At 50.0% G+C, this 15425-nt stretch overlaps 1 protein-coding gene across 18 annotated transcripts in view; it reads right to left on the bottom strand.

The window, feature by feature from the left end:
• Window positions 1-11262, bottom strand: part of MAPT (microtubule associated protein tau) — a 101446-nt gene extending 90184 nt beyond the window's left edge. For all 18 annotated transcript variants that reach the window (XM_058705976.1, XM_058705974.1, XM_058705968.1 and 15 more), the window contains exon 1: window positions 11138-11262. The gene's annotated coding sequence lies outside the window, so the exon portion shown is untranslated. The remainder of the gene's footprint in view (window positions 1-11137) is intronic.
• Window positions 11263-15425: the final 4163 nt, after the last annotated feature.

Here is a 15425-nt window from a genome sequence, read left to right on the forward strand (position 1 = left end):
GGACAGATACAACCCATACAGGCTGGATTGCAGCCGCCTGTCCATCCATCCTGGGCGCAGGCCCTGCTGACGGGTGCTCACCCCTGGGAATGAGCCTGCACCGTCTGGCCCGCAAGAGGGGGGCAAGGGGGCAGCAGGTGTACTATTTCAGGCATCAGGCTCCACTCAACCCACGAGAGACTTCAGGTCTGGCGCCTGACTCTGGCTCCCGGGAGGGATCCCCACTCCCTGTGGTACCTGTCTTCTGAGAAGCTCAAATGAATTCTCATAGATGGTTTTATTTCAGTTCTGCAACCACCCAGTGAGAAGGGAGCCCACATTATCATCCACTTGGGGCTGGGGGACTGCACAATCCCCATTTTACAGATACAAAAATGGAGGTACAGGAAATCTTTAACTTCCCCACAAGTCTCTCAGTTGGCAAGAAGGAAAGGCTGCAATTAAATTCAGGGTTTGGCAAGCCCACGCAGCGGGTGATAACGGGTCCACAAAATGAGGTGACGGTTAACTTCTGGAATTCATTTTTGCCAGCAATAAATGATAAGGAGATCTTTTTTTTTTTTTTTAAGTTCTTTTTCACTTGGCCCAGATTGTCAACTTATAACATGAATCCTGCCAGTTAAAAAAAATTTTTTTCCCGTGCATTTCCCATCAGGCATCAAGCATTGGTTCATAATTATTTATAGCACTTTAGTGACATTGAAAGGGATTTATTTCAATTTATTCAGTCTTTATTAACACTCTGCAGGGAACAGAGTGCAGCCATCACTCCCTGCAGTGTTAAAAAGGGAGGGACTTCAGAACGACAGGAGGCAGAACTGAACCCAGTAGAGATGCCCAGGAGGCACATCCCACAGGATTAACCCTGGGGAAAGATTAAAGAGAGTTAAAGCAGGTTCAGGTGAGTCTGTCACTGATAGCTTCTTTATTCAGGCGGATTTAGGGATGTTCTGCGAAATTCTTCATTTCTAACCTGGGCTTGTGGTGACAGCACCAGCTGAAACTCAGCTGCTGCATGTGGGTTGGGGCCAGTGTGGAATTTCCCTGTTCTTAAGGAAAAGACAAGACGAAAGTGGATGGCAGAAGGGCTGGTGACTTCCAAACTGCTATTCTTGGCAACGGGCAACTCTGAAAGGGACAGGTTCACATGAATCTACACCACAATTATTACCGAACCCCAATATAGCAAATTATATACAACTATCTTACTTGTATATACATCCTTTGCTTGGCTTATTAACATACTTCGACTTAAAAATTTTTTTTTAATGTTTATTTATTTTTGAGAGAGAGAGAGAGCAAGCGAGCGCACATGAGTGAGAGAGGGGCAGAGAGAGCGTGAGACACAGAATCTGAAGCAGGCTCCAGGCTCTGAGTTGTCAGCACAGAGCCCGATGCGGGGTAAGAACCCACGAACAGAGAGATCATAAGCTGAACTGAAGTCAAACACTTAACTAACTGAGCCACCCAGGTGCCCCAATATACCTTGACTTAAATTCGGATGCGTTACTAATACTGAAGTTGAAAGCTGTTCAGGTGTTCGGCAAACCCAATATATAAAGTCTAGACATACAACAAATAAGGGAGTGAATATTCACAGTTAAATATACAATTACAATATTTATATGTCTATATACTTTAAACCAAAGAGATTTTTTACATTGTCAACTTCCCTTGGGCATGAAAGCACTTGGTTTTAGATTATTAATTATCCAATAAGCCTCTTTTTTGAGGGGTAGGCTGTGAGAGGGAGCGTGAGTTAAGATAATGGTTTGGAAAAAAGCATCTCTGAAATGACCTTCAAATATACGGCTGAACTGGACAATTCGGCTGACACACAATTTAGAACACTGGTCCTAACTCAGGTCCTTTGCCATGGAGGAGGGAAACAGTTCCACGTTTCCATGAATTAGTCTTTCCCAGCACTTCCTTCTTGGCATTATGTGTCGGCTAGAGATGACATGACAGCAATTATGGACCCAGGGGTCTTCTAATCCCCTTGGTGTCCTGGGGAGGAGGGCATATAGATGAAAGTACATCCTGGCCTTTCTGTGCTACAACTGCAGACTAATCCTAAAACAACATCATCCAGCCTTCCTCGAAATATAGAAAACCAGGCCACAGGTGGGTAGGAAAACCAGAAGCTGGGACCAGAGATAATTGTGTCCCTCTTCTATTGGATGCCTGATTGAGCAGGACAGCGGACAAGAGCAAAGGACGGACCATGAATGGAACACTATTTTCACCAGCTTCAGATTTAATTCTAACGTGCTGATTTACAATGGTTTTTAGTTGTTGGACCTTGATCTAAAATTCCTTCACTATGGAGACTTAATATAGTAAGAGGGATTTATGTTTATTTTGAGTCTTATGGGGAGAGTTTTGCAACACTCCCTTAAACCAGGATTCTATGTGAATGGACTCAAAGTGCTGAGCTAGTCCTGGTGGGCAGGGAAAAGATGTGGGGAGAGGGTGGGGGACTGCCCACCATTCACTTAATACCAAAGTCTCCACAGTAGGTCCTGTCCTAGCTGTCACCATGCAAGAAGCAGGAAGGAAGGACTGTAAATATTCAAGGCTGGGTCCACAGGGCCTGATGTCCACAGCCAAGGCCTCCTCCTACCACAGCCAATCTTTCACACTTGTTACAATAACTCCATCATTTAAATAAGATGCAAGCTAATGAGATTCAAGTGCAAAATGAAAGGCAAACTCTTAAAACCATTAACTTGTTTTAGGAAAATCCAGTTGAAGGCTTTGGAAAAATTTCATAAAGATGAGTAATTCTGGGGGCACCTTGGTGGCTCAGTTGGTTAAGAGTCCAACTTCGGCTCAGGTCGTGATCTCGCAGTTCATGAATTTGAGCCCCAAGTTTGAGCCTCGCATCCCGTGTGGGACTCTGGGCTGACAGCTCAGAGTCTGAAGTCTGCTTCCGATTCTGTGTCTCCCTCTCTCTCTGCCCCTCCACAGCTCACAGTGTCTCTCTCTCTCTCAAAAATAAACATTAAAAAAATTTTTTTTTTAAGAAATTTAAAAAAAGATGAGTAATTCTGGAGGCGCCTGTGTGGCTCAGTCTGTTAAGTGTCTGACTCTTGATTTCAGCTCAGGTCATGGTCCCACAGTTCATGAGTTCAAGCCCGGAATCTGGCTCCCTGCTGACACTGCAGAGCCTGCTTGGGATTCTCTCCCTCTGCCCTTCCCCCCTCCCCTCGCGTGCAGTCTCTCTCTCTCTCTCTCTCAAAATAAATAAATAAAGATTAAAAAAAAAAAAGATGAGTAATTTTTTACTGTCAAACAAAATGTTACAGACTGTGAACAAAATAGTAAAATGCTAGAGAGATTCTGCATTCAGATTCCTCTGTAGTGTAAGCCCTTTTTCCAAGGAACTAAAATCTGAAGTCCTAACCAACGTATTATGAGTGTGGCTTAGGTAAAAAAAGACAAGAAATTCCAACCAGCTGATCCAAACACCAAGAGCATCATTTTGTAATGGTTTTTCTGATGTAATGGCTTTGAAAAACTAACGTATTATGACCCTCAGTTTTCATTTCATAGATAAGAAGGCTTTTTAAACCAGATTTAGTAATTCAGATATGAACATGCTTATCAGATGCTTGGGAGTTCCCTGGATTCAGAACATGTCCATTTTGTTTTGTTTAACATTTCCTGCTTGACCATGAAGCCTGCTTACCAGTTGACCGAGTTCAACGCATTTGTAAATCGTCTCCTCCACTGCCTTCCATTACCTTCCCAAGCCCATCCTCGCTCACTTTTTATTCAGTGAGTTCCAAGTAAGAGCTCTGAACCCGTGCGTTAGCTAAGCCAGGTCACCGTTCCCGGGATGGTGGGAGGGCGTGGTCCGGCTCAGGCTGGCATGTTGATTACACAGTCTATTCCTGGCGTGGAGTGGATTTCAGGAACGAAGAGGACAGAAGCACGGACAACAGATGACAAGTCATTCTGCTTGCCTGTGGCAAGAGTTCTGTCTGCACATTTAAACACGGGTGTGTGTGAAGTCGGGGAACCTACTTCCAGCCTGGCTCCAGGGGTAGCTGGGCAGGTACCTACTTGTAGCTCGAGCCTTACTCAGTGTAACAATTTATCTGTTACAAGTGATTCCATCAGTAGGGTCAGGTAGATGCCTTTGAACATTCATCCAGTCACCAGCGTTGATCCAGAGGCTGCTGCCCTTGAGACCATTCACTGAGCAATTTACTAGGTGCCAAGCCCTGGGCTAAGCACTGCATCACCCCCCACCCCCTTTTAAACCTCACAGCAACCAGTGAGATAGGTACTGGCATACCCCAGTTTGGGGACAACACCAAATTCTTGGGGGACAACACAGCTCGGGTCCCACAGTGAGTGGGGGAGCCGGGATTTGCACCCAAGAGGTCTGATCAGAGTCCACACCCTTAAACAACTGACCAAAAGTAATACCTCTCTGCCGCCGGCCAGTGCCCTGCACTGAGGGCCTGTTGAGGAAGAAACGGTGTCTGCCTGCAAGGTATTCACAAACCTTCCTTCAACAGCTGAGGCACAAAATACATTTTGGGGGGATTCTTTCAATAGCGTCCCTGATTGGAGCAAGCACAGAACCCGCTAAAATGTCAACAAAGCAAAAACAAATTCAGATAATCCACCTGGAAGTCATTCAAATTTGTATTTTGTGGAAGCCGATTCTAGCCCACATGGCTGCACACCTGCAGAATGCTTCCGAATCAGAGAACTCAAAAAGCTCAAAACCCATCCGAGCTGGCCTCACACTGCTTCCCCACACTCAGGCAGAGGCCATCTGTGCAGAAAAGAAACCTGGAGGTGGCAGGAACATGGCGCCTGGAGAAGGAAACGCATTCTTGGACAGTAACCCTTTTGGCGAGGTAATTGGGGTGAGACTGATGGGTATGGTATATGTCTGACTGCCCACACAGGGTACAGGGGAGGCTGTGGGATTACAGTGGCCTCCAGACTTCTCCCAGGGTGGAGGGGCAGTGAGTCCTGGGGATGAAGGATTCTAGGCAGTCCCTCTAAGTCACAGCATAAAGGAATACTTCCTGCAGAGCTTGGGCCCCAGGAAGCAAGAAGCAGGTAGCACCTTTGCCAAGGGAGCCCCGAGATTCTTGCATGAGGCCCTTTCCATGCCCATCCAACTCAACTCACAGCCACAGGCTCAGAGCTGGTCCCACTGGTTGGTGCCAAAGCTTCAATCTCTCACAGGGGCAGGACCTAAGATGAGAATCTGCCGTCCCTAAAACTTCAGTGATTTGACCCTGACCATAGCGGAATCTATGTCATGAGCCCCCAGTCTTGATTTCTAGCCTCCTCTGAGTCAATCAGACCCAGCTGCTCTTTTGTATGATAGAGCGGTCTTGAAAACCTGGGTTTGGGGCTTCCTGGGTTTAAGGTCCCCGGGATATTTTCTCTTTGTTTTATAAACAGAGGCACAGAGGCTGAGTGAAATCCCTTGCTCCACGTGTCAAGGCTAGATCAGAAATTGTGAGCTTGAGATTGTGTTCCAATTACAGACTCTCTCAAAAGCTCATTTTGTGAATCAGTGGCTCTGGAACTTGAATACTCTCACTGGGTCAATGTTACAGAGCACGCCTGGGTTTCCAGGCTAGCCCACAAAGGCCTACTAAAGCCATGTGTAGCTGAGAAGGGGAGGTGGCTAGTGTCAGACATCCCAGCTCTACCATTCACTGGCTGTGTGACCTTTAGTGAGTTACTAAACCTCTCTGTACGTCAGTTTCTCCATATGTAACAGAGACAGTAACAGCACCTACTACCAAAGGGGGCTGCCGTGAGGACTAAATGAGATCATCTCTGGGGAGCACTTAGAACAATGCCTCCTTAAAGGCACTTGAGGAACATAAGCTGCCACGTTAAGAGGACCAGAGTAACAATGTTTCAAGTACTAGTGACATTTGGGGTCGGATACTTTGTGATGTGGCAGACTGTTCTGTGGCTTGCAGGACCTTTGGCAACATTCCTGGCCTCTACCCACTAGATGCCACAACTCTTCCCGAGCTGTGAAAATAAAAAATGTCTCTAGAAATGTCAGTGGCCCTGGGAGCTGAGACCCACTGTTTTACAGGAAAACAGCAGAGAGTCCCGGCTGGAAGATCAGGTTTCTCTCTCTGCTGCAGCCCGGTTGGTGAGGCAGGAGTCTTCTCCTCTCACCACTTGCTCAGGTGCCCCTCCATGCGAGTGTTCCTGCAAGGCACTAGCAGAAGCACCTAGGGTGGTGAGTTGGGGGTGACTAGTCAGGTGGATATTTCTGGGGGTGTAGAGGTGTCGGAGGGCAGTTTTTGAAGCGGGATCATGAAAAGGGCTGGGTGGGAGGACGGGGAGCGGCAGAGGCCAATGGGGTTTCCCCCCTCCATCCTTCTGACCTCGGGTACCGGGAGCGCCTACAGTCCCAGAGATGGCAGGGCGGGATTGTGTGGTCTCTCTCCCTTCCTCCCTCTTCAGCACTCTTCCGGCCAACCAGGGTGACATGAGCCGGGAAGTGCTGTACCGAGAAGGGGGGTGGCTCAGAAGCAGGGGAGGGAGGGTGTGGAGGTGCACCAAAGGGCAGAAGCAGGTTGAGGGGTGCCATGTGGACACTGAGCAAGGGACAAACTGGACTGGATTTGTTCCCAAACCTTCCTGATGCCATGACCTTGAGTAGGCACCCCCCTCCCATTCTACTTTCTCTTTGCCACCTTTTTGACCTGCATTTTCCCATTTTACCCATTGATTTGTTAAATGGGTATGGACCAAACACCTGTTGGATGTCCAGCACTGTATTAAGCCCCTGGGCATGTTTTTATTTGTTTTTGAGTGATTCTTTTTTCAAGGTGGGAGTAAGGACAAAACTATCTAGTTGGAAAACTGTTACACGTTTCACTAGAAAACTAACATCCTTGGGGCGCCTGGGTGGCGCAGTCGGTTAAGCGTCCGACTTCAGCCAGGTCACGATCTCGCGGTCCGTGAGTTCGAGCCCCGCGTCGGGCTCTGGGCTGATGGCTCGGAGCCTGGAGCCTGCTTCCGATTCTGTGTCTCCCTCTCTCTCTGCCCCTCCCCCGTTCATGCTCTGTCTCTCTCTGTCCCAAAAATAAATAAAAAACGTTGAAAAAAAATTTAAAAAAAAAAAAAAAAAAGAAAACTAACATCCTTTCACACACACAAGCTGTGAAGCCACTCAGACCATATACATAAATGCTGAAGGAAGGGGGAATAAAACACAATTTCTTAAAGTGGTCAACAAATGGGCTTCATGAACTGATGTTAAAAGGGCAGAAAGGAAATCCAACCTAAACAAAGGTCACCACAATCCTGTCATACCTCCAGGCTGGCACTGCCCTCAAAGGGCATGGGGGTCAAAGGTCATGTTCAGTAGAAGGAGCTCTTCTCCAAATGGAATAGATCTGACCCTTTCTCAGTCTAACTGATTCTAAGTTTTCTTCTTGCAATTTATGGGAATAATCCATTTCTTTTGTTCCTGTCAAGGATGCTGAGCCTAATACCAGAAACCAGTTAAAAGCCAGTCCAAAAAACAGCAAAGCCAGTCATGGACTGTCACTCGTCCAAAAAACAGCAAAGCCAACAAAACTCTCCTGCAAACTATCCAAAGGCAACCCCAAGAGTCAAGCCAGGTTACTGCAGTAAACACAACCCGTTACAGAAGCAACTACTGGTCAAGGAATTGATTAGCTCCAGGAGTCACTCCAGACCAGGCACTGGGATGGGGGTGGGGTGGGGTGAGGTGGCAATTTGTTTATTGTTTAGAGAGACAGTTTGGGGATGGAGGAATGGATAAGCAATTCTTCTTAGCAAACCTAAGTAGCATCATAAAATGCAAAATAATACCTTAATTAATTATGGACATGTCATTTGAAGGGATGGGGATTAAAAAAAAAAAAAAAAGCCACCCTACTGAGCCTGAGCACAGGCAAGGTGGCTTGGAGAGCCAGGCCGCTGTCGCAGGTTCCATCATCCATCCCAACTCAGCCCAGCTGGAGCCGGGGGCCTGAAGGTTCCTGGGTGCCAGAGGCTAAGTGAGGTCTCCAGGGACGTAAAGGAGCTCCCGCCGGATGGGGATTGGGGACAGGAGTTGATGGCCCTCGGATCGGTGCATGGACATTTCCTGTCGCAGCGTGGGCACACATGCTGCATCCCTTGAGATCCTGGGGTGGGGAAGCCGTTTAGTTCAAGCACGCTCAGAGCCGCGCTCAGAGCTGGGATGGTGTTTCCCGATCTGCGCATGAACACCCAGCCCCTGGCCCCGGTATTTCCTCCATTAGCAGCCCCCCAGGCCTTGCCTACCGACAGCCCCACCAAAGCGCCAACACATTTCAAAATGGAGCAAAATCACGGACGTCTGGACTGCGCTTTGTTCCTAAGCATTGAGCTAAATGTGCTCGCTCCCGGCAAAGCTCCCTTTCCCCCAACCGACAGGAGGCGACCTCTCCGCCCGGGGTCCGCCCTGGTCAACCTTGGCCATGGACTACCAGTTCTCAGGGCGGCTACGAGACCCTCGCTCTGCAAACAACCAGAATTCCGAGCCCAGCTCTAAGGTAGCGGGGGGTGGAGGAGGTGGAGGGGGGCGAGCCGAGAAGAGCCTGGAAGCGATCCTTGAGCCTCTACTGCAACCCGCCCGGGGCGGACCCAACTCTGCAGGGAGGCCGGGCACTACCCGGGCTCCGATCTCCGACGCCACAGCGGGAAGGTTCGGCCTGGCCCCAGGTGGACTCTCGACCCTGAGCCGGGCCATTTCCCGGGCATTCAGATCAATCTGTGCAGCTCGTGTGGATGATTCGGTTTCAGAGATGCTCATCCCTCTCGGAACTGCGCCCCCGCATCAGTTTTCAGCGATAGAATTAACCAGAAAACCGGGCGGACGAGGCTCTACGCAGGAGGGCGAGGCTCGGACTCCTTTGCCGGAGGCCCGTGCTCCCCTTTCCCGCTCCCCGCTCCCCCGCTTCGTTTCAAGGGTCGCGGTGAACTCGGGCTTTTAAGTTAAAATCTTGTACGTTTCCAAAATAATATTCGGCCACAATAATAAAAAATACACGAGGGACGCTGATTTGGGTGGCTGCGGCCGCCGGAGGCCAATGAGGAAGAGCCACCGGCTCAGTCAGGGATGCGTGTGTGTGTGTCGGGGGAGGGGGGGGTGTCTCCCTCCTGCCGCCTCCGGAAGATGGAGGGGCCGCGGCCTTGCCAGTCCCTAGGGTTCTCAATCTCTGCTGGGAAGGGGCGGGGCCACGCCCCAGGGTCCTTTCTCGGGACGCGTGTGGTTTCCATAGCAACCTCCCCTCCGTGCCCCCTTCCCCCAGTCATCTCTGGAAAAAATGGGTGTGGCCCGAAGCACCCGACGAACCCTTTTGCCCCCTCCTCACATTCTCCCGCGTGGGAAGCAACAGGGCATGAAGCGGAGAGGGTCTCCGACCGCGCGCTGTCCCCGCCACCTCCTGAGTGTCGCCGGTGCCCCTTGGTGGGCAGCCTGGTGGAGTGTGGCCCCCCCCAGGCCTCTTGGGGTGTAGGGACCCCGCAGAGGGTCCCCCCGCGGCCACCCGCAGAGATCTCGGAGACCTCCAGTCCCAGCCCCTCGGCTCGGTGGACGCTTCCTGGCGCGCGGCCCGGCTCCAGGAGGGGGCCGCGCGGGGTCACGCCCGTTCCAGGCATGCCCTCGGGGCTGTGACTCGAGTTCCTTGACCCCAGCAAGCCCGAGATCTAACAAAGGGCTCGAAAATGAGGGGCGGAAAATAGGGGGAGGGGCGGGAGCCTTGGTTAAACACCCTCATCGATAAGAGCCAAAAAACTAGGGCTGGCAACGCAGATCACGTAAGCCCTACAAACAAAGCAGCTAGTCCGCGAGAAAGATTCCGGGTGGACGCCCCCAGAGCTCAAGCCCACAGCAAAACACCAAGATTCCAGCTCTGATTACCCCTCTCCCCCTTTAATTACAGTCCTCGCCCTGTCCTCCAAAGCCCAGCCACCCGGCTTGGCACGGAACCGTAAAGACGTGACACGCCGCAAAAAGATGGCACCTCGCGTTTGGAGGGGAAAAAAAGCAGGGGTGGGAGTGGGAGGAGGCACAGCCTACTCCCCCCCCCCTCCTTGCCCACCCGGGTCCACACCCACTGCCGCAGTGAGGGGCGAGCCCTGCGCGCCAGCCCCGCGCCTCCGACAGGGAGCGCACACGCTGGACGCCAGGCGCAGAGCGCAGAGAAAGGGGCCCGCCCCGAAATGCACCTGCAGCCCCCGCGCGCGTCTGTGCCGGGCTGCGGCTGCTAGCGCGAGCGAGCGGGGATCCGCCGATGCCGAGTCTTTCCACATTGCAAGGCCAGGTGACTCCAGCCTTTCGCCTTTCCGAGCCTCCACATCGGGATCCGCGCACTACCTTCTCTCGGGCACGGCGCTGCTCGCGTCTCGGTGCCAGGCGCGCGCAGGGGGAAGGGCGACTAAAGTGACAGCGCCTGGACCCCTCCCCATCTCCCCGATTCCACTCCCAGCCCCCAAATGTCCCCTGCGGGTTTTTGAAGGAGGAAAACGGGGAGGGGGTGGGCCACCGCCTTAAATCAGGGGCAGCGAAAGCCCCAATGGAATTGCTGCCGGGGAGGTGTAGGGAGGGGCAGGCAGGGAGTCATCTTTTCTAGAACCGGATCCATACCTTCCTGAAGGGCTTATAGCAAACCGAAGCAGAGAAATTGGATTACAGGTTCGGTTTCGGGGGTCGTCATTGGACACCCCCAACACACACACATAGACACACGCCCATTGCGGCAAAAGGTGACGATCCAGAGTGCACAGCAGTCCCCTCCCCCAGGTCACCACCATCCGCGCCCCACCCTTCGCGCACAACCTCTGCCGGGTGTCGCATGGACACCCCCTCAGCACACATACACACACATACACACACATACACACACACACACACACACATACACACGCATACGTGCATCCCTTGCATGGGTCCTCTTTCCAAGACGCCCCGGTCCCAGCTCCAGGGCGCACAGGGCGCAAGGAGGGGCCCCCGCTGTTGCCTCGGACCTATGCTTACCTCATGAAACCCATCTCTGCGCAGGGGGCGAGGAGCTGGCAGCATGGGGGTGCAAGGGGGCGGACGGGGAGGCAGATTTAGGAGCTACGCGCTTACCTGATAGTCGACAGAGGGCGAGGACAGTAGAGGAAAGAGAGGAGAAAGTGGCTGTGGTGGCGGCGGCAGAAGGTGGGCGGCGGCGGCGGCGGCGGCGCTGCTGCTGCTGGTGCCGGAGCTGGTGGGTGGCGGAGGTTGCGAGCGCGCGCACCAGGGAGAGGGCGCGCTCCCGCTCCCGAGGCCGACGGGCGGCGCAGGCGCGAGCAGCGGGAGCGCGAGCCTCCCCAAGGGAGGGGTGGGCATCGAGCGCTCCGTGGGCGTTCTCTCCTCCGGCCACCAGTGGGCGCGCGCGAGCGCCCCACCACTCGGCCCTCCCCCGCCGCCTGGCTCACTGCTCTTGACGCCTCCCTTCCCTTGTCTCCCTTCCCCCCCGCACCTCGGGCCGCGGCGCTGGCCGCCAAGCGCACGCGCGTTCTGTGGCGCACGCGCACCTTGGGTCTCCTCCCGCGGCTGGAGCCTTTGTCTTGTCTGAGGGGTCTCCGCCCTTGGGAGAGTCACTCGGTTGCTCCCTGGGTTCGCCAAGGGGCTGGTGCACCGTCCCCAGATCCGCTGCCCCTTATCCTTCCTGTCCCGGGGGGTGATGTCCTATTTCAGAAATGTCCTGGGCGTGTTTCCACGTAGCTCCGCAGTCCGTCCAGCCTGGACCTCAAGGCCTCCCCCTGGGCTCGCCCTGCTTTTCTCTGGCCGGGCATCCCGACCCCTCGAGTTTCCCTGAAATGGTCTCCCTCTTGGAGATTTGTTTCCCTGAGTCCGCTTCCTTTCTACCTGCCTTCTTTCCGCCTTTTTCGTTACTGACCAACGTGAATTCCTAGTAAATCCATTTTAAACAGGCTAATTCAGCCTGGAGCCTGCTTCGGATTCTGTGTCTCTCTCTCTCTGCCCCTCCCCCGCTCATGCTCTGTCTCTGTGCCTCTCAAAAATAAATTATAAAACATTAAAAAAATTTTAAACAGGCTAATGTAGTTGTAATACAGTAGTGTAGGTTTTTTTTTTAATAAGGAGTACTCAAGTCTTTTATTTACATAACCTTGATCCTAGAATAAAATTTTAAATTAGACGAAGTTTCCAATGGCGCTTGCCACGTTACAAAGCATTTTCACATACACAGTTATTTTTGTCTTGTTGGTTGGAACACCATTATACTGTAAGTAGAGCTTAGGGTCTGAATTTCCCAAATGCCTGCTGGAGACTCTCACCTGGATAGCACACCTCAAATTGAAACTGACCAGTGGCTTTTATTCATCCAGTCCCCCAGTCCCCCGACTTTGTTTGGCCTTATTTGGTCTATCCAACATTTAATTTAACGCCCCCCCTTCCCCGGCAGAGGAGGGCTTTGTATGTTTGGGGCTTGGGTGGCAACCATCTTGTATAGGGGTATGGGAACTTGTCTTGAAACTTTAATTCACATAGCACTTATATTTTCTTCTTAAAAGCCCAATAGTGTATATTACACATTAATACAAAAAGTAGGCTGTTAAAAATGCTTTATTCACACAAGATTAATATGTTATTAGGAGCACTGGTAGATGATGGGGGGAGGGGGGGCTAATTTCTTAAACCACTGGTTCTGAGTCTCCAGAACTGACCTTTTTGTTGTTGCAACTGCTACCATTCTAGTTAAACGCTGCTACTTTGTTTCTGGAAATGTAGTCACCTTACTGGTCTCCCTGTTCTGTTTCTCCCTGTATAGCCCACCCTGCACCCCCTAATCAGATCAGTCTTTAGAAGCAATCATTTCAATCATGGTGCTCTCTTGCTCAAAAATATCTAAAGTTTTCTAACTGCCCCCTAAATGAAATTAAACTCCTTAGCCTTCAATTCCCATTATTCAAGGAGCCCATGTCTCTCCAGTTTTCTTTACTCTGTGGCAAACGGATCTTGTTTGGCATTTCCCCACCTCTACTCTGGGGTTTTCCTTTGCCTAACAAAGTCCTTGCTCTTTCTCCCCTCCTCTTTTTCCCCACCCCGCCCCCAATGTCCTACGTAACCTTCAAACCTTAGCTCAAATTTTACCAAAGCCTCCCTTAGTCACCCTAACTGAAAGGGATATTTCCAACCCCTAGAAGGAGCGTAGAAGAGTTATTCATCTTTCCCAAAGTGAAGAGGGGAGTGGAATTAATAGCTCTCTTGCAGCACTGAAGTTGTGTTATTGTAGCCAATTGTTTTCTTTCCCTTTTTCCCGTATGGGGTTTATTATATGTCCTTGCCTGTTACTGTGTGATCTGCACTGCCTCCGCCTTCTACTTCCCCATTGATGTTTGACTCGGCCATTTGATGGTTTTTGGCTACTAGAATTAATGGACATTATGTAAATTTGTCCCAGAAAAAGCTTTAAGAGGCATTGCAAATTTCTACTACTTTTGCTCTTTCTTTCACCACCAGAATGGCATGTCCTGTAGAGCTGCACCTTCAGCCTAGGTCCCAGAATGGAAAAAACAAATAAGGAAGTACATATAACATGAGTAAGAAATGCACATTTATTGTGTGAATCACTGAGATTTTGAGAGCTGTCATCACAGCAAAGCTGATGATACAGAAATTCAATGAGAATCTATATATATAGGGGCGCCTGGGTGGCTCTGTCGGTTGAGCGACTGACTTTGGCTCAGGCCATGATCTCACAGTTTGTGAGTTCGAGGCCCGCATTGGGCTCCATACTGACAGCTCAGACTGTGGACCCTACTTCGAATTCTGTGTCTCCCTCTCCCTCTGCCCCTCACCTGCTCATGTTCTATTTCTGTCTTTCAAAAATAAAAAAATAAACATTAAAAAATTTTAATGAGAATATATATATTAATATATAGCCTTATATATAAATATAAATTTCTTTATAAAAATCTATATAATATATATATTATTAAATATATATTATATATATAAATATATATTATATATATATAAATATATATATTATATATATATATATTCTTACACAGTGTGTTTGTGTGTGTGTGTGCATATGGGTAAAGTTCCACATGCAGAGCCAACAAATAGTGGCCGTTTTATCATCATGTTCATTACCAATGCTTTTGCTACACATGATTTTATTTCTATACGTAAAATAAAATGTAGCAGTCAAATTAACGGTCATCCTCACTCAAATTTCCTGTTTCCTTTAAGATTTAGGTAATTGTGAACTGACAGGGGCCTGATGACACTGTGGTGCCAAGATACTGAATGATCACATTTGTCTACGTTGAACTGAAGTAATGAGTGCTCAAAACAACCCTAAACACATCTGTCATTCTGTCATTTAACTGTATATGATGTGGAGTTGGGTATTCTTTCCAGATAATTTAATCACCATAGGTAGCTAATGGCTGACTAATTCAGGCCAAGAAATACATCCCGTCCCTTTCTCCCTGCCCTTCCCTCTTGCTGAAATAGAAATCTCATGACCACAGGGGACCTGGGTGGCTCAGTCCATCGAGCGTCTGACTCTTGATTTCAGCTTGGGTGCTGAATTCATGGTTCGTGGGGTTGAGCTCCACACTGGGCTCCCCGCTGACAGTGCAGAGCCTGCTTGGGATTGTCTCTGCCCCTCGCCTGCTCATGCACTCTGCCTCTCTCTGTGTCTCTCTCTCTGTCTCTCTCTCAGAAATAAATAAATAAATAAACCTAACAACAACAAAAAAGAAATCTCATGGCCACATTCAGCATTCTGTGCCCTCCCTACAGAACCATAGAAGGGGAATGACATAGGGATTAGGTTTCAGAAGAGTTAGGTCCTAATCTTAGCCATTTTGTATGATTTAGGTAAATTCATTAACTTCTCTGGACTTCAATTTCTTTGTGTAATAGTGTCCCACGTGGGATTGGAACTAAGCTCCAGATACGCATAGAATTTGGGCAGTCTGCTACCGAATCTTTTCATATACTATTTCAGTCAAGGTAGGCTAAACTGTTGTGATAAACAGACCCCAAAATGTAATGGCTCAAACTGCACTTCCTTTGCAGCCTAGGGGGCAGTGTTCCAGGTCGGTGGGTGGCCTTCTCCACATGAGGCCCAGGAACCCAGACTCCCTGCATCTTGAGTCTCTGCCATTCCTTAGAGTCTTGTTGTGTGGCTTGTTTGAGGCTGGGTCATCGTGTGCTGGGTCCAGTTGGCAGAAGGAGAAGGAGCAAATGGAGGAAGCACACTGGCTGTCTTAGAGGCTGGACATAGCGTCTAATCACATTTGTAATTTAGCGTCTAATCACAGTGTTGTAATTTAATCACATGGCCACCCCTAGCTGCCAGGCACACCAATAAATGTAGAAGAGTTGTGTACCCAAGAAGAAGAGAAAG

This window comes from Neofelis nebulosa, chromosome 16 (genome assembly GCF_028018385.1).
Source record: "Neofelis nebulosa isolate mNeoNeb1 chromosome 16, mNeoNeb1.pri, whole genome shotgun sequence".
Classification (NCBI taxonomy): Eukaryota; Metazoa; Chordata; class Mammalia; order Carnivora; family Felidae; genus Neofelis; species Neofelis nebulosa.